At 42.5% G+C, this 19,308-nt stretch overlaps 1 protein-coding gene and 1 long non-coding RNA gene across 11 annotated transcripts in view; both read left to right on the forward strand.

Annotated features, from left to right (window-relative positions):
* Positions 1-2,999, forward strand: part of RBMS1 (RNA binding motif single stranded interacting protein 1) — a 215,660-nt gene extending 212,661 nt beyond the window's left edge. For 8 of the 10 annotated variants that reach the window (XM_064382678.1, XM_064382680.1, XM_064382674.1 and 5 more), the window contains one exon: positions 375-1,420. The gene's annotated coding sequence lies outside the window, so the exon portion shown is untranslated. Of the gene's footprint in view, positions 1-374 lie in introns of all 10 variants that reach the window. The other 2 variants (XM_064382682.1, XM_064382683.1) reach the window with 1 other exon arrangement.
* A 651-nt stretch (positions 3,000-3,650) lies between these two features.
* Positions 3,651-19,053, forward strand: LOC105718985 (uncharacterized). The gene is made up of 2 exons (XR_001107881.1): positions 3,651-3,813; positions 18,724-19,053. It is a non-coding gene; the product is annotated as an uncharacterized LOC105718985 (long non-coding RNA).
* The last annotated feature ends 255 nt before the right edge of the window (positions 19,054-19,308 follow it).

Consider the following 19,308-nt stretch of genomic DNA (forward strand, 5'->3'; position numbering starts at 1 on the left):
ACTTGAACCTCAAATTTCAAAACTTTTCACTTTATCATGCAGTCTGTCATAAAATAGCTGTGAAGAACTTAGAATACCCTGGTTTCTGGATTGCCCTGATGACGATAGGTATTTTTGACTTCATAAAGTCACTCTTTAGAAACCCACATGAATTTGGCTCTAAATTAGAGAAGAAAATATTTTGCAAGTCCTGGATGTGAGAGGCATTGAAAGTAACCATCAGTTCTAGAGTTTGCATTTATCAGTCTACCACAAGTGATGAGCATAGCCTTTTTCAAACACGTTTCTCTTTAAAGCAAGAAACAGATTACAGATCTCTGTAGTATATCATACCAAATCTATAAAAGCATTTGTCTTTTATTTTTCTCTTCCAGATGTACAGAAAGGTGTTCTTACATGAAGAAGGGTGTGAAGGCTGAACAATCATGGATTTTTCTGATCAATTGTGCTTTAGGAAATTATTGACAGTTTTGCACAGGTTCTTGAAAACGTTATTTATAATGAAATCAACTAAAACTATTTTTGCTATAAGTTCTATAAGGTGCATAAAACCCTTAAATTCATCTAGTAGCTGTTCCCCTGAACAGGTTTATTTTAGTAAAAAAACAAAAACAAAAAACAAAAACAAAAGATTTTTATCAAATGTTATGATGCAAAAAAAAAAAAAAAGAAAAAAGAAAAAAAAGAAAAGAAAACTTCAATTTTCTGGGTATGCACAAAGACCATGAAGACTTATCCAAGTGCATGACCGGATTTTTGTGGTTTTGTTCATTTTGTGTTTAATTTGTGTTTTTCTTTTTCCAGCTGTATGAAATGGGCTTTCTGAAGTTTAAACAGTCCGACTTCACCCATGATGTTCTGTGCTTGCAGTGCGAGTGTAGCTGTAATTCAATGTTGCCGTCAGTGTCTCTTTTCTTAGCTTTCTGTCTTTCTTTCAACGTAGTGTGAAGTGTCTTATCCTTTTCTATGAATTCCAATTTGCCTTAACTCTTTTGATGCTGTAGCTGTTTCAGTAAAAGTTAGTTCAAACTAATGATGTAGAATGCTTTGACCAAATGAGCTGGTCTATTATGCCTTGTAAAACAGCAGCATAGGGCTTTTAAAAGGTAGTCAATAAACGTTGCTGAAATTTTGGCTTTTTTAAATATGTAGTAGGTGTTTTTAATGATTTTTCACATAATGTGTAAGGTAGTGATATGCAAGAAGGGAAAAATGTTTTGTGTGAAACACATTTTCTGACTGGGGAACTTTTATTAGGGTAAATTGTTTGTAAGACTGTACGCCAACAGTTTCCTCTGATAGTTTGACTGATTTAGGATATCTGCTGTATGATGCAATGTAAAGTCTTTTTTGCCTTTTTTCAGGAAAAAAAAAAAAAACTAACTTGATGTTCTAGATTTAGTGTAGGTAGCGTTGGGGGTTGGGGATGGGGGGGCGGGGGAGGGGAGTCACTGAATGTTTTGTCCTTCCTTTATACTAATGATAGTGCTTTAGAATGAGAATTATGCCTGAAATCTGGCAAACCGAAAAATGTTGCTATTGCAACAAAGTGGCAAAAGCTAAAAGTAAGGATTTATCTTCAAACATAAGCTGAGATATGAATAGAAGCAAAATGATTGGCTACTAGCTCTCTCTCTCTCTCTCTATTAGGTAAATTTGAAAAATAAAAATGACTTGGCACTTTTAAAGGTAACTTCACCAAAGACCGAAGAGCCAGTAACCAGTAGCTCCAACTTGTCTCAGCATCACATCTTCTGTGCTCTTTATTTTTGCCGGACCAGTTTGCGGTTAGGAGAATGTGCCTTTTTTGTACCTTTGCATTTAGGTTTTATAATTTTAATTGATGTATGGACACACACAAAAAAACAAGCATGAAGGAAGATTTGGATCCAAGCAGTGCCACACTTTACATCATCACTACAAGTGTTCAAGTGTAAAGAAAACCAATTTTGAAACTATGAAATTCCTGATTCTTAAATACACAGTTATTTCTACTTTAGTACATATAAGATAATTCACTGTTATTAAAGCTCTTTTATTAAGGCAATTGCATATGTTTTAAAAGCAATGGTAAATTAAGTTGTCTTCCAAAACTGTGTACTTGTCTGGTCAGCTGTGTATGATCAGTTATCTACCTCAGAGTCTATTTTCTTTTGTGCTGGGACAGGTTGCTGGCCCTCCCTGTTTCCACAGACCAAATCCTCCTAGCTCAGGAGCTAGGGCTAAGCAGTTATTTCTTTTGAGTATTTTTTAGTTCTTAAATTTTATGCTTGTATTTGATGATAGATGTCAGTGACATTTCATAGTTTCAAAAGTCCTTGCTGCTCTGAGAAGTGTAGATTCTAGTGAAAATTACATAGTCATAAGAGAAATGTGTTTTTGTTTTTGTTTTTGTTTCATTTTTTTAAAAGTTGTGGTATTATTGGTTCTATGCTCCCTGGAATATTACTGCTTTGTGAAAGTCCAGACTGAACGCAGCACCCTCTGTGTACTTAGTACAGTTATAAACCTGGGTCTCTCACTACTTGATATTTTTGCATTAGTTAAGACAGAAATTTGATAGCTCGGTTAGAGGGGAGGGGAAATCTGCTGCTAGGAATGTCTGAACTAAGTGCCATACTCGTCTGGGTAAGATTTGGGAAACATAACCTCTGTACATAAAAAAAAAAAAATCAGTTAAACATCACATAGTAGACAGCCATTAAATTATAAAAAAAAATTAATTTATGAAGAAAGACCTTTTGTACAGATTGAAAAAAAAGATTTTCATAGAGATATCTATATGATCAAGAGAGTTAATTTTTTATTTTTGTTTTACTAGTGCCACAGACTTGCCAGTGGTAACTTATTTGTCCGGTTCAAGATAACTGTAGTTTTCTTTCCTAGGACTTGTTGTTAAACGCCAAAAGACATTTTTGAACTGTACATTTGATCAGATTGTTAGCTTTTCTGTTTTATTTCTTTTGAGAACCTTTGAATAAAAAACATCTGAAATTTTATTTTTCCTGTCAATTTGTTTTAAGTAGATTAAGTATGTAAGGCCGGTTGCCTCGCCGGGAGCTCGGACGCACATCCCCCCACCTTTTTTCCGAAAGCTCAGACATGCTTGGGATGTTCCCTTTTCCCCTTCTCACACAGCCTGGCTTTCCCTTAAAGAACCTAGTATGCAAGCAGGGTCTTGTGATTCTAGCCAATAGCAGCCAAGTCCTATATGCAAACAAAGGCTTGTAACCTTACCCAATAGTAGTCCTGCTCTCTCACAACCAATTGAGTTCCTTCACTCCCTATAAAACCCCACGTCTGAGAGGAGTCCGTGTGACTTCTCCGGCCCCTCCTGTCGGACCGCAGAACCTCGCCCGAGAGCCTGAATAAATTCCTTCATATTGGATCTTCTTGTGTTGTCCTCAGTTTCTTCTTTTTAAACTTGGCAAGAACAAAGCTTACAAAGTATGTATCAGAATTTCATTTCATTTCTTATCTCTTTCTTCAGCTCCATAGATTGGTTTGAAAGTGAGTTGAAAGTTATGTCAGATACATTATATCTCAAAATACACTTCCTTGAAAGGCATTGGAAAAACCTTTCCACCCCTTCTTGCTGGTTATTTAAATCTGTGTAATGACCAGAGACGTCAACCACTGGCTCAGCACATGTCATCTCAGCAAATGTGCAGCCCAAAATACACCAGTAGTGGTCTATTAAAGACCAAAGAACCAGACCCTTTTTCTTCCTCCTTTCTTGCTGCTACCCCTCGAGTATTTCATTGCTTGTCAATGCTCAGCAAGGACAGAGTAACAGCAGCCCTCTCACCTGTGGTAGGGAAGCACATGGGCAAGGACCTTAGGATGATGTTATCCATGCCTTTATGACCATGGTCCTCTATCAGAACCACCTGTTCAGCTGTTCCCAATTGGAGGCTCCCATGCAGCATTCACGGAGGAGTCAGAACTCCTCTTTCCCTCACATGACTGCTTTATGGGACTTCATATGCAAAATTGCACTTAATAAGCAAAATAGGCCCCTCTGCCCAAAGTGGAGTAAACGTTTTAGTATATGATCCAGTATTTATTTCCTGGCTTCCAGTGACTCTGTCATGGTGACAAAAAGAATGGGCAAGGAAAAGGTGCAGTCCACTCCATTTCTGGGTGCCTCCCCTGCAATGTGGATGGTGTGCGGGGTGAATTAGATAAGGGAGGGGTCAGAGCACTTAACTTGTCAGAGCCAAGAAAGCGCTCGTACTTGATGGCTGTTTCAGAGAAGGAAGCATTTCTCTGATACTAACTGGTCCTTCAGAAAGCAAGACGTCAGGGAGGAAAGAAACATGGCCTCTTGAGACAAACCCAGGCTGCTAATAATGTAAGCTGTGGTCTCATTTTGCGTTCCAGCCACACACCTAAGTGCTCTTTCCTATGACCAAAGGTAGGAGAGAAATGCAATTCAGGCTGCTGGGCACCTTCGGTTTTGTTAACCTTATTTTTCTTCTAGCTTCTCTCCCCGGCTGAAGTCCGGGGCCCTCCATCTGTCTGCATTATATATATACTGAAACCGGTAAACACACTCAGGAGCACCAGTCCACGGAAAAGGGAGGATCAAGCCAGTGATGGTGGTTCACAGTTGCCGCTCCCGTGTAACTAAAGGGGTTGTGGCACCTTTGGGGTAAACCCCACCTTGGTGAAAGCTTGAGACTGAAGTGGAATTCTGGGGTTGGAAGAGAGGAAAGAGGGTGTGGCAGTCGCTCTGTGGTCTACATATTTTCCCCCACTATAGTGGCTGGGATGAGGAAAGCCAGGGGGTCGGGGGAGAGCTCCGTTTTTCACCCCACTGCCACACCCTTCATGGCCAGTGGCTCTAGGTTTATCCATTAGAGCTGAAATCCCACAAATACTGATTTAAAATTCGCTGGGAGAAAGGCAGTGCCTCTCAGCCTGAGCAGGGGCTCAGTGAATGTTAAGATAGGACTGATTATATCCTCATTCCATTAGGGTAGCCAAAAAGGAAACGATCCAGCGCCATTGGGACAAGGGTCACCGACCTCTCACAACCGCCCTGCCCCTTCCACAAAAAGCCTGAGATGTCAAGTAGGTGCGTGAGGGAGGAGAGCCCGGAACTCAGGGTTTAAGGAAGGCCAGGCCGTCTCTCCTCTTCAAATAGCAACTCGATGAGCTCAGCCCCCTCAGTCCCGGCCGAGAGCCAGATGGCGGTCACGTGGCCGCGGGGCATCCAGGGCGCGGGGTCCTCGGCACAGCTGAGGGGTGCGCGCCGGGCGAAGGAATTCCAGCGCCGCGAAATGGCTCCAGAGTGTCTCCCGTGACTCGCTCAGGGGCTGCGGAGGGCAAGAGAATGTGTGCGCCTGAGCCGCTAGAGGGAGGGCGTTTTGTTCCTCAGCCATCAGGCCCCGAGCTCCGCAGGCTGGAAACCCAGCCCCTCGGCCGCGGGCAGCAGGAGGGCCCCTGGGCGGAGGTTTAGCCTCTCGGGGCACACAGGCTGGGTCACAGGGTTCTTGAATTTGGGGTTCCTCGTCAGACTGGAGCGCAGGCCGTCGCCAGTGCTGGCAGCGCCCTCCTTGTGAGCATCGTTGCTCAGACCGGGGAATGACTGAAATGTGACTCTGAAGGTTCAGAGAAGCTGGGGACTAGGGAGAAAACCACGCGCCTTGCCAGACCACGTGACTCGGCGCGAGAACGCGATGGCGGGGCTCTGGACTGCTCGGAATTAAAAACCCGTGGCTTTGAATTAAATACAAACTCTAACACGGTTCTTTTTTTTTTTTTTTTTCTTTTTTTAATGCAACACTGAGAGACTAAGATTTGATGTAGGTTATTCCAGTGCTCACACAAGCGCCAGACTATAAACCAGACTGCAGGGATTTCCTACCCTCTAGTATCCTTGAAGCCACCTGCCCTACTTGAACGCCTCCAGGGGCCATGCACTGCCCACCTCACAGGGCATCAGGTGTCTTTAGGGAACAGCTCTCAAACTTGTTTGCAGAGGAGTCCAACTTGGGGCTTTGAAATTCCCACTTACCGGCCTTAGTGCTGCCAGCCCGGATGCCACAGAGTCAGTCAGTCATACTTCGTGATCCATGGTTCTGCCCTTCTCTGGGTCGAGCATTCCTTCCAGCTTTAACTCTTTCGCGTCAGCCCTGATCACTCCACATCATCAGCTAACTTTCCAGATGCACCACAGTTGACTCAGGATAAAACCCAAAACCGGAGGGAGAACTTGGGGCTTCACCTGTCTCCCCTGCCCTGCTGGATCTTGCTATTACAGGTGAAATGGTTTCCTTTTTGACTTCTCAGACATACCACAATTCTTAGAACTTGTAGCCAGTGAAAATCCCTACATTGATTTATTTTTTAAATCACAGTGGTTATGCTAAAGACGTGCAAGATAATATGAAGTCATTTTAAAATGAAGACATTTTAATGACATGGAAAATGCTTAGAATATAACGTGAACAAAAAGTGTTGGGAACAGAACCGTAGATACAGTATGATTAAAAGTGTGAAACAATATTTAAGTATAAAACATAAGGAGAGGCTGAGCACAGTGGCTTATGCCTGTAATCTCAACACTGGGAAGCCAAGGCCAGAGGATTGATTGAGGCCACAAGTTTGAGACCAGCCTGGGCAATATAGCAAGACTCATCTCTACAAGAAAATTTTAAAAATTAGCCGAGTGTGGTGGCACACACTTGTAGTCCTAGCCACGTGGGAGGCTCAGACAGGATTGCTTGAGCCCAGGAGTTTTAAGTTGCAGTGGCTGCTATGTTCACACCACTAACTGTAGCCTAGATGATAGAGAGATACCCTGTCTCAAAAGTAAATAAGTAAATAAATCACAAGGAAAAAAGTACTTCGAAATGCTTAGCAGGGTGGGAAGTTTATAGAAAGTTTGTATTTTCTCATTTATACTTCCCTGAATAATTTTTCCAGTTTTCAACAGTAAAAACATTTTATGATCAAGAAAAAAATTTCTCTAACAAAGAATGTTGTCAGATTATCCTGAAATTATGCAAGTTGCTCTGCTCATATTCCAACTAAACACATTTGATCGATTTTTTTGTGTTTAAAAGATAACTGCCCCAAACAGTGGCAGACACAAAGATGATATGATGTGGTCCTAGTCCTCAATGGACAATCTTAGAGACACAAGTCTATAAGTGACAATATTGTAAGGCAAAGTAAGAATAGATCTAAATAAAGAGCTTTGGGAGTTCTGTGAGGGGGCGAAGATAATGAAAGCATCTCTCCTGAGATTCTCAGAATTTCTACATTTTCAACCAGTTCCTTTTTTACTGATCAGAATTCACTTGAGAGCAGCCATTTTCCTGACTGGTTCCTCTACCTTCTGAGGGATGAAATTGTCAGGCAGACAGAGAAAGTCTTTGATAGCTCTGTCCTTGCCAGAATGAGACTTGAGCAGATATCCAAAGAGTTGACATTGCTGTCACTTCTGCTCTGAAAATATTGGAATGTGTAACAAGAAACTACTGTCTTGTTTTTTTTAAAATCAAGTAGGGTGTGGGATACTTTCCAGGTAATGTCATTTTGACTTCTTTTACCTTTGGTCACATGTTCTCCACACATCAGACTATGGATTTGCAAACACTTGTATAGTTTTCTGATGCCCTCCATATATCTTCAGAAATTTCTATTATTTTCTTCAGGGAAGTCTAGGCAGGAATCCCATTTTACCCACTTTGTAACTTGTGTGCTTTGACACATGTTCAAGACCATAAATATTGTTTCTGGCCTCCTAGCCAGGAACAACAATTTTTCCTAAGAAATATATGAAGGACTTTCCATTATTATTTTCTCCCTAATATTAAGTTCAATTTTATTGAGAAAATTTTGTATCCTTCAACTTAATTCTTCCAATGATCTGAGTTTTTTGTTTTACAAACCTGTATTTTACCAAAATTTGAGGTAACTTTCAAGGAAACACAATTAATTAGAAATGTAGAAATCTGGAGTTGAGAAATTAACAGGGAAGAGACATAAGGAGTACACAGAATGTAGTTCTATAGGCCAAAAGTTCTCCGCCATCTCTAGTTAAACCTCAATAATTATGTTTCCCGGCAGCCAAGGTGAAAAGGGAGAAAAGAACATGCATCTGTAGCTCTGACTGTCAAAAAGAATAAAGCCTGCGAGATTCTCTGGGAAAGATAGAATTTACTAGCTTGTACAGGGGCTGCTGCCAGGGATACTGGGCTGTGACCACCACATTTCACCACCAATACAATGGCAATTTCCCAAGCCTGTTTCATATAGGACCCATTCATAAAAGTCAAGGACAGCACAACAAGGCACCATTTCGTGATAGTGACTCTGGTAGGCTACAGACTCAAAACAGGTATTCTAAGTCTCGTCAAATGTTCGTGGGTGATACACCTCATCCCTTTGCAGAGCCCATTGCTATGATTCTGAAGGACAAAACAGCTCTGCAACAGCAAAAAATGTTCCAGATCCTTTTTATTTCCACATTTGGCTCTTCACATGGGAAAAGAGATGCAAGCTACAAGTCCTCCTGCCACTTACTGAGCACTTCATGTTATACCTAAGACACCAACCAGTTTCAGTTCACCCGAAGCAGCGGCTCAGAGGTGAGTTGCTGGGCTGGCTGATTTGGACAATTGTTCCCTCCTCTGGCCAGTGAGTCAGGAAGTAGGCTGATGACCCTTTCCATTACCTAATAGTGGAGACTTCCTAGGTCTCTCACAAATCATAGTCCTTTTCTATTCTGCCATCAAAGGACCCTTGAGAGCCGAGGAGTGAGAATAGAGAGCCTCAGGGATGCAAGGCAGAGATAGCCAATGTGGCCCACCATAAACATAAAATTTCCGTAAATTCTCATGCTTTGTTCTAAATTAATGGGAATGTTGTGTTTATCTCATAATGTCTATTTTTACCCAAAATGGATATGCCATTTGATTTATTAAATAATTTAATTTTTTATAGGGGGGACAGAGTCTTGCTCTGTCACCCGGGCTGCAGTGCAGTAGCATGATCTCAGCTCATGGCAACCTCCACCTCCCAGGTTCAAGCAATTCCCTGCCTCAGCCTCCCAAGTAGCTGGGATTACAGGAGCCCACCATCATACTCGGCTAATTTTTTTGTATTTTTTTTAGCAGAGACAGGGTTTCACCATCTTGGCTAGGCTGGTCTTGAACTCCTGACCTCGTGATTCACCCCCCTCAGCCTCCCAAAGTACTGGGATTACAAGCATGAGTCACCATGCCTGGCCTAAATATTTTAAAATTTTGAAACAAAAAGTTGCAAGTACAGTACAAAGAAGGTGTATCTTGATTTACCTGAGAGCAGATCACAGAACAAATGCTCCATTACCCACTAAAAACAAGGACATTCTCTTACATGACCACAACACAACCATCAAAGTAACAGGGACACATTACTACTGAATAAACCTCAGACCCAGTCAAGTTTCACCAATTATTCCAGAAATGTTCCTTGTTGCAAAAAGATCCAGTTCAAAAATCACATATTTAGTTGTGTCTCTTAAGTTTCTCTCAGTCTGAAATAGCTCCTCAGTCTTTCTTTGACTTTCATGACTTTGACGCAGTTGAAGATTACAGGCCCGTGATTTTGCAGAGTGTCTCAGATTTGTTTGTTTGAAGTTTCTGCGTGGTCCACTTTTGGAAGGAATATCAACAAAGTGAAGCTGTGTTCTCCTCACTGCATGCCATCAGGAGGTGAATGATTTCACTGTGTTTCATTACCTGTGATACTCTCTTTGATCACTTAATTAAGGTGGTGTCTGCCAGGCATCTTCCACTGTAAAGTTACTTCACACTTTGCAGTTAATAAGTATTTAGTGAGGAAGTGCTTTGAAACCATGGAAATACCCCAAGCATCCTCAAACTTTTAATTTATTCATTTACTTTATGTGAGTATGGACTCAGAATTTCCTATTGTACTCAATGGATTCTGATCGGTTGCAGTCATTACTTGTTTTGATGTTCAAATTCTCCCCAGTTTGGCCCATGGGAGCCCTGCAAGGCAGCCTCTGTGTTTTTTAGACATGTCCCTGTCATTCTTTAAGCATTCCCTTGCCTACTGCCACCACAAGCTGTCTCAGGCTTATTTTGTACTTTCCCTGCCCCAGCCCTGGAATTCTCCAAAGAGCCTTGTTTCCTTTTTATTTCCACCCCCTCTCCCCTTTTTTTTTTTGAAACAAAGTCTCACTTTGTCACCCAGACTGGAGTACACTGGCACGATCTCAGCTCATTGCAATTTCTGCCTCCCAGGTTCAAGCAATTCTCCTGCCTCAGCCTCTTGAATAGCTGGAATTACAGGCATGTACCCCCAAGCTCATCTAATTATTATGTTTTTAGCAGAGAACGAATTTCGCTGTGTTGGCCAAGCTGGTCATCAAGTGATCCGTCTACCTTGGCTTCCCAAAGTGCTGCAGGCATGAGTCACCACGCTTGGCCAGCCCTAGTTTCGTTTGATGGAGATGACATTTAGAAGCTAAGGTGTAGGTGCTAGGTATACTCTTTGCTACTTACATGTCACTGTTCCCAAGCCCTGTCAGTAGACAGGGTTTCAGGGGGCGGGGGCGGGCAGAGAGAGAGAATGTGTGCATGTGTATGTCCACACACATATTTACATCTTGTCTGTAAATATTGGAAAGCATGAATTTTCAACCACAGATTTCATTTTCCCTTTCCTTTTTTTTCTTTTAGAGACAGAGTCTCACTCTATCACTCAGACTTGAGTACAGTGGTGCCATTATGTAGCTCACTGCAGCCCCAACTTCCTGGGCTCAACCAATCCTCCCACCTCAGCCTCTCAAGTAGCTAGGACTACTTGAGCTAGCAACCCACTGCTAGTGCCTCACACCGGCACACACCACCACACCCAGCTAACTTATTTTTTATTTTTCAGAGAGAGGGTCTCACTACGTTGTCCAGGCTAAACTTGAACTGTTGAATTCAAGCAGTGCTTCTGCCTCGGCCTCCCAAAACGCTGGAATTGCCACTGTGCTGGACACCTTCCCATTTTTGTAATTATTTCCTTGTGGTAGGAAACCTGGCTCCCAATACCCTTGATGTATTTACGGATGTGGTCTGGCTCTGTGCACCCACCCAAATCTCATGTTGAATTGTAATCGCCTGTGTTGGGGGAGGGACCTGGTGGGAGGTGATTGGATTGTTAGGGTGGGCTTCTCCCTTGCTGTTCTCATGATAGTGAGTGAGTTTTCACAAGATCTGGTTGTGTAAAGGTGTGTAGCATTTCCCCTTTCACTCTTTCTTCTGTCCCCATGTGAAGATGTGCTTGCTTCTGGTTTGCCTTCCACCACGGCCTCCCTACCAGGCCTCCTGTACAGCCTGCGGAACTGTAAGTCAATTAAACCTCTTTTCTTTGTAAGCTACCCAGTCTCAGGTAGTTCTTAATAGCAATGTGAGAATGGACTAATACACTTACTCATTGCTCAATCCACCTGAGTGCAACCAATCTCACGTTGCTGACACCAAAGCCCAGCTAACCCTGCTCAGGCTCTGATACCTTGCTCTGTGTGGGAGTTTGGAGGTGGTAAGGAAGTCAGTTCACCTCCTACTCTCTGCCCAGAAGCAAAAGAGAACTGCGTATTAAAGAACAGAAATAATTCTGCCATAAGAAGGCAAGTACTCTCCACAAGAAGAGGCCTTTTGTGATTCCATAAATTTGCCCCATGAAGTCTGCTTATGTCTCACTGTCATATAGAATGTGCTAAAAGTGTGAAACAGAGTTGAAGGGCAGGAAGAGTGTGGAAGTGGAAAATCTGAAAAAAGTATAAAGAGAAGTAATGAGAGGGTGACATAAAGGAGAGAACAGAAGTAGAAAAGAAAGACTTAGGAAGGTAAGTGAGAAAATGAATATAAGTATGAAAAAGTAAAAAGCGTAGGAGAAAAGGAAGATGAAATGAACGATTGATTAACATCACCTTTCCAAAGCTGTTCTCTGAAGGCCTGGTAAATCGGCTGGTAATAGGCTTGTAAGATACAATCTCTTGGCCACCAACTTTCGCATGTATTAAATTAAAGAAACAGTGATGTTTCTAAGATGTCAGCAGTGTGTTACTATCTTTGAGGCCACAAATCCAACTTCCCACAGAAACTCAAATGCAGCAGCCTCTGGATCCTCCCAGGTATTTTTCAAGCACCTCCCAAGAAAAGCAAGTACAGCCTCACAGAACACATGGACTCATCCTCACCAATTGAACCATCCTAAAAATAGATGCTTTGAGTTTTTGAGAATGAAAAGAGCTTCACCCTTCTAAGGTCATGGGGAAGTATGAAGTCCCCAGTCTAATTCATCTCACCTGTTTTGTCCTCCAATTGGCCCTCTGCAGCCTTGGTCAGTGCTGCCAACCCCATTTGTCTCCATGTGCCCACCTTCCGGTCCACCTCATCCTACTGCAATCTAGTATCTGCCACAAGCTCTCCATGCTCAAAGGGTCAGAATCCTATTCTTATGTAAAAGAACTATTACCTAATGACCTCTTTGCTGCATCTGTCATAAAAAGAACAGTAGGAAGAGCCCAGTGGGTTAGAGGATGAATATTGGCAAAAGACCAGCAGAGAGCCCGAGGAACGTAGCTGACAGGGGGCTAATCCTCATGGATGGCGGGGAGCTGGGCTTAGGGTAGCAGGGGTATAAGTGGCTTCCCATGTGTAGTTGTATTGGTTTTGTGGATATTGCAGAAGAGCTCCGCTCCTTTCTTCTAAAAAGAGGAAATTGGGTTTGGCTAAGCAAAGATGCAGCTCATGGTTACGGGGCTCTGGTGCATTGCGTGCTGTTCCAGTGGCTTCAAAAGACAACCATGGCAGCTGGGGAACCACCCATGCTGCTCCAGGCCATGCCACATGCTCACTATGCACCCCAGTCCCCTTGGCCTCTGCCACTCTCCCTCTCCTGGACTGGCAGTGGCTATCACGAATCTCTCACAGTCTTGACTCTTTGAGCCCAAAGAATAGCTTTAATAGCCCAATGTTGCCACTGCCTGAGTGGGGTGGTGAAATATTCTCCTCATTCACGACTCATCACAGAACCAGAGAGGGTGGGGCAGATGGAGGGAGTGCATCTGGGTATTATTCTGAAGCTGAGGCTTCATAAGGGTTTGCCCATATGTCTCCCTCCTCGACTATACTAAGAAATGGGGATCATGCCTTTGTCTTCACTGGGTCCTTCCCTTTCCCCAGCCCCACTCCTAGTGCCTCACACACATGGGTACCTAACCTACCACTTACTCAAACTGCAACTTTAATTCAATTGGGGATGGAGGAGTATGCTGTTTTTAGAAGTCTTTATGCCATCTGCCAGAAAATTGTCAGAAAGCCCATACAAATGTACAATGACTATGTGAATGGCGCCCCCAGAGTTGTGCAGTGTGTAGCTTTCTCACCATAAGCCGCAGTCTGTTTGATGGATGAAAGAAATCCAATGCTTATAGCCAATGCTTATATTCATTTTTGCTAATAATTCTAAACTCTCAAAATGGCGTTCCCAGAAGTGCTAACAAGGACCAGTGATCTAAATTAACATTAATTACTCCCTTTAGGTGGAAGATCCACCAAATACTTAAGTTCAGATCAGCCAGAAACTGCCAGCACAAGGGGCTTGAATGATTTAGTAAAACAGCTAGTGATAGATTGGAATTTTTTCATGGCTTAATGATTTTTTTCTTTCATGTGGAACTAGGAGGCTGGCAGTTTGCAGAGTATAGCAGGCACAACATCAGAATTTATCCTCAAGTTGTTCCTGCTAGGGGCTGGAAAGAGAGGGCTGACAGGGTGTGGGCTATCCAGCTGAGCCCATGGTAAGGGGCGCTGTCAGAAAGTGTTCAGTCCTAACAGTGTGTGTTTGGCTGAAGAGACTGAACGGGGAGCTTACCAAAAGCTGTGTACCAAAAAGACTGCTCAGTCCAGCAGAAGGCAATGTTTTCTTATTTGTCTGCCCAGAGGGGATGCCTTTTTCTAATTCTCACAAGGACTAGCGCCATACGAGAGATTCAAATTGTCACTGCAACACTGAGCCTAGTAACAGCAGTTGCCTGAAATTAACATCTCTTGTGTGATCCACAAAACCAAACACCCTGGCTCATTCTGATCGTTACTTCTTTCCCTCTTTCTGCATTAAATCATTCATAAGCCTGCCATGAAATCTCTGTGTTCTAAGTTCAGCTCAGTGACTTTGTGAGCTAGAAACTCTCTGTTCCTGCAGATTACTCTTTTTTGCTGTCTATATCTCAAGAGACTGACCTTCACAGGTGGCATCAAACAAGCTTACTTGCCTCTGACTTCCATTTGGTTTGGCCAATGAGAGGTCCTGGCAGACCAGTAGGCTGCCAGGTGGGCTGGAGCAAAGATTGATTAACGCTTCCTCCCTGTGGCCCACAGGTTGGCAGTGTCCATGTCATGGGCTGAATTAAGACCCCGCCAAATTAATATTTATATATATTTAATATATATTTATATATATTTAATATTTATATATATTTAATTTCTAACCCCCAGTACTTCAAAATATGACTATATTTAAAGATGGGACCTTAAAGGAGGTAAATAAGTTAAAATGAGATCATTAGGTGGGACCCTAATCCAATATGACCAGTAGCCTTACAAAAAGAGGAAATTTGGCTGGGTGCAGTGGCTCACGCCTGTAATCCCAGCACTTTGGGAGGCCAAAGTGGGTGGATCATGAGGTCAAGAGATCGAGACCATCCTGGTCAACATGGTGAAACCCTGTCTTTACTAAAAATACAAAAAAAATTAGCTGGGCATGGTGGCGCGTGCCTGTAATCCCAGCTACTCAGGAGGCCGAGGCAGGAGAATTGCCTGAACCCAGGAGGCGGAGGTTGTGGTGAGCCGAGATCACGCCATTGCACTCCAGCCAGCCTGGGTAACAACAGCGAAACTCTGTCTCAAAAAAAAAAAAAAAAAAAAAAAAAAGAAGAGGAAATTTGGACACAGATTCAGGCATAGAGGGAAGACCACGTGAAGACTGGAAGGAGAGAAGCCTTAGAAGAAACCAACCTGCCAGCACCTGCATCTTAGACTTGTGAGAAAATACATCTCTGTTGCTTAAGCCATCATATCTGTGCTATTCTGTTATGGTACCTGAACAAACTAATACAATCTCTCGACCAGAGTCACAGCTGCAGTCCATGCCCCCACTCCTAGAGCTCCAGTTCTCTACCTGGGCTTGGATCACCGCATCCTTTCCTTACCCCTTCAGGCTTAGGAGAAAGCAGGAAGGGCCCCTGCTATTGCTTCCCTATCACTGCTTTCTCTGAACTGTGCACATGCCTTTGTAACTACCTTTATTCAATTCTCTTCAGTTACCCCACTCCGGTGCACCAGGTGTTTACTTGCAGGAACTTGGATGAATCCACTTGTTTCTCTCACTATTTGCCTAGGCTGTTTCTAAAATGTAATCCTACCTAGCAGAAATAAACCAGAATGGATTATCAGGTGAGACCCCTTCTGTCACATTACTGTGTAAAAAAGTATTTTATAAGATTTCCATGGTGACAAGAAGCTGTTGGAATATGCAAACAGCTCTGCAAAAATGAAGATACTGAATTGTAACTAGTGAGTGAAAAACTGACTTTTTTTGCGATGGAGAGAACACTTTGAAGGTGGATATTTAGAGTTGTTTCCACCATTGGGAAATGTTGGTTCTGAAAACTATGTTACCTCTATTAAAAATCCTAATATGTACATGTGTTGAAAACTGAGAAATGGGAATTTTTCTACATTATTTTAAAATATTTTAAATGAGAGGCTGGGTGCTGTGGCTCATGCCTATAATCCCAGCACTTTGGGAAGCTGAGGCGGGCAGATCACGAGGTCAGGAGATCGAGACCATCCTGGCTAACACGGTGAAACCCTGTCTCTACTAAAAATACAAAAAATTAGCTGGGCGTGGTAGCATGTGCCTGTAGTCCCAGCTACTCAAGAGGCTGAGGCAGGAGAATCACTTGAACCCGGGAGGCAGAGGTTGCAATGAGCTGAGGATCATACCACTGCACTCTAGCCTGGAAAACAGAGCGAGAGTACATCTCCAAAAAAAAAAAAGAACATATATATATATAAAATGTAGGCTGGGCATGTTAGCTCACACCTGTAATCCTAGCACTTTTGGGAGGCCAAGGTAGGAGAATCACTTGAGTCCAGGAGTTTGAGTCCAGCCTGGGCAACAAAGTGAGATCCAGACTCTACAAAAAATTCTAAATTTAGCTGAACATGGTGGTGCATGCCTGTAGCCACAGCTACTTGGGAGGCTGAAGTGGGAGGACTGCTTGACCCCAGGCGGTCAAGGCTGCAGTGAACTATGATTGCATCTCTACACTCCAGCCTGGGTGACAGAGCAAGATCATCTCTTAAACAACAACAACAACAACAACAACAAAAACCTTTTAAATGTGCAGTTTCAGAGAGCTTTGGACATATTTTTATGTTCAAAAAAATGGAGATCAATATATTAAAAGAATATCTCCACTACCATGTTTATTGCAACACTATTCACAATAGTCAAGATATGGATTAAACCTAAGGCTCCATCAATGAATGAATGAAGAAAGAAAAATGTGGCATATACATACAATTGAATATTATTCAGTCATAAGGAAAGATGAAATTCTGTCATTTCCAGCAACATGGATGGAACTGGAGGCCAGTTAAGTGAAACAAGCCAACCAACAGAGAGACAAATAACACATTTGCACTCATATGTAGGAGCTAAAAAAGTGGATGATTGCCAGAGACCAGGAAAGATAGAGAAGAGGGAGAGATGAAAGGGAAAACAAGAATATAAATGTATTTATTAGCACTGAACTGTACACTTAAAAATGGTAGAGATAATAAATTTTATATGTATATATAAAATTGAGCTCAATAAAAATAAAGTGTAAAAAAACTGAGAAGTGGTGTTTCTCAAATTATTTAAAAATCTTTCAAATGTACAATTTCAGAGAACATTGAATATGTCTTTATCTAACTATCTTTGTCTCTACATATTTGTGTAAAAAATGGTTCATCAACCAGACTTCTTTGCCTTATGACTTTCTCTGGGTTTCATCAATGGGAAGCACTTTGATTAGATTGTAAGAACTATCTATTGACTCAAGGCAGAGGAAAATGTATTGGTAAACTTTCAACAGAACCTTTGCATAGCTGGTGGATGTGGCTAAAAAAAGTGACTTGAACTTAGCAATTACAGCCAATAATGCCCTTCTTGCATTATCTCTGCAGTATTGTTTTAGCCATGATAATCATTAAAGCCAGGTATCAGAATAGATTGATCTTAGAAGCAGACTTTTGAATGGTGTCACAAAGTGTTAAACCAAACTCAATAAAAATAAAGTGTAAAAAAACTGAGAAGTGATGTTTCAAATGAAGCATATTCATTTTCAGTCACATATAAATATAAAATGAGTGTACAATCTTAATAGGAAAGCAAAAAGCAGAAAGAGGTTTTGTACCATCAAGAAAGTAAACAATATTATTTCATCTTTGCTTCATTCTTTTTCGTTTTTTGATTGTTTGTTTGTTTGTTTTTGAGACAGAGTCTTGATCTGCCACTCAGGCTGGAGTGCAGTGGCGTGATCTCCGCTCATTGCAACCTCCGCCTCCCAGTTTCAAGCAATTCTCCTGCCCCAGCCTCTCAAGTAGCTGGGATTACAGGCCTGCGCCACTATTCCTGGCTAATTTTTGTATAGTGGAAACAGGATTTCACCATGTTGGACGGGCTGGTCTCGAACTCCTGACCTCAAGTGATCCACCTGCCTCAGCCTCCCAAAGTGCTGGGATTACAGGCGTGAGTCACCGCCCCGGTCTCTTTGCTTCTTTCTTTAACATTTTCTTTCTGTATGTTTTTAATTAATATGTTAGTTCAATAGTACGTATACATAATTTACAAATAAATAACGAGTATTGGGAGTATCTGCTTAAAAACCTTTTATTGAATCCAGTGAGACATTCAAAAATGCTGGAAACCACTGAGCATTAAACCATAGGGGCTGTTAAAAAAAGAAAAATCTACTGTACCCGGAATCTTAGAATTCAGATTGACACATTCTGCCTTGTTCTAAATGCCTTCAAAGGAAAGGAAAGTGGGGAATGTCAAGGAGGAACTGCCAGCGCCACACAGCGTCCCACATTAGTCAGGAGAATATGTTCATTTAGTTGAACCACCATTTCTCAGAACGTTTTGGAAATATTTGGAATGTAGTAGCAGACCTAAGGGACCACCCAGTCAAAACGCAAATGAAAGCCTTCCAAAGACAACAGGGGGCAAAATGAGGTTCAGCTCCTCCCAGCTCCACATCCGGCCAGTGGCGGGCTGGGCGGGGCAGCCATCTTGTCCCACTCTGGCCTCTTCCAAGCATTCCTGACTGTCACGGGGGCCTGAGCCTGGGGAATGAATGTTATCACAGCAGGCAGTGTTTAGAGGTGACAGAAAACACTCCAGTCACGTCAGAAAGAAGAGCCATTTAGACTAGCCTGGGGAGCAACACCCCTGGAGCTGAGCTCTGCATGCCTTTCCTCTAATGCCTCCAGGAAAACGAGACTCCAGATGCAGGCAGCGGACGACATGCTTATTTAGTGCCTGACCTTTCGGGCAAATGGCTATGAAAATACTTTAGTGGCTGGGAGACATGACTGTACGGTTTTGTAATCAAAGCTTCGTCCAGACTGCTTTCTGTTACTGTTTTTTCAGGATTCCTTACTGATTAAAATTAAAATCTGGTTACAGAACAAGGGACCTAGAGAGATGTTCACTACTTCTCTACACAGATGCCTCCTGCTGCTTCCAATTTTTCTCCTTTAAGGCAGGGTGAATCCAAATCATGGTCTCAGCCCTGAAGGAGGCACCGAAGCAGTTTCGTCGCCCTGTAAAGGCCTCTAGAGGAGCTCATCTGAATGCTTGAAGACACCAGGCTTCTTGGCAATTCTCTAAAAGACATTGAGTCATGTTAACAAGACATTCTTTCTGCCATCCGCAGTCACAATCAAATCTTTGAAAAATAAATACTGGTGGTTTTTTTTTTTTCTTTCTCTTTGGTTTATTTGTTTTTAATGTCCATTATGGGATGGTCTGATTAGATAATGGGATTTCATAATCTAGGGAGGTGAACCCGTTCCTGAGTTTTGCCAGTCCTCATTATTCAACCTCCTGTTGTGCTCAGGGGTGGGGCTTCTACACACCAGGAACCTCCAGATAAATGGAAGCACAAACCGCTCTGCCCAAAGCCACACTCTATGGCTGGCAGATCCTGCCGTTTTACAGACTGTGGCCTCCAAA

This window comes from Aotus nancymaae, unplaced genomic scaffold, assembly GCF_030222135.1.
Source record: "Aotus nancymaae isolate 86718 unplaced genomic scaffold, 86718_ANA_hifiasm-v0.15.2.pri h1tg000029l, whole genome shotgun sequence".
In the NCBI taxonomy this organism is placed as follows: Eukaryota; Metazoa; Chordata; class Mammalia; order Primates; family Aotidae; genus Aotus; species Aotus nancymaae.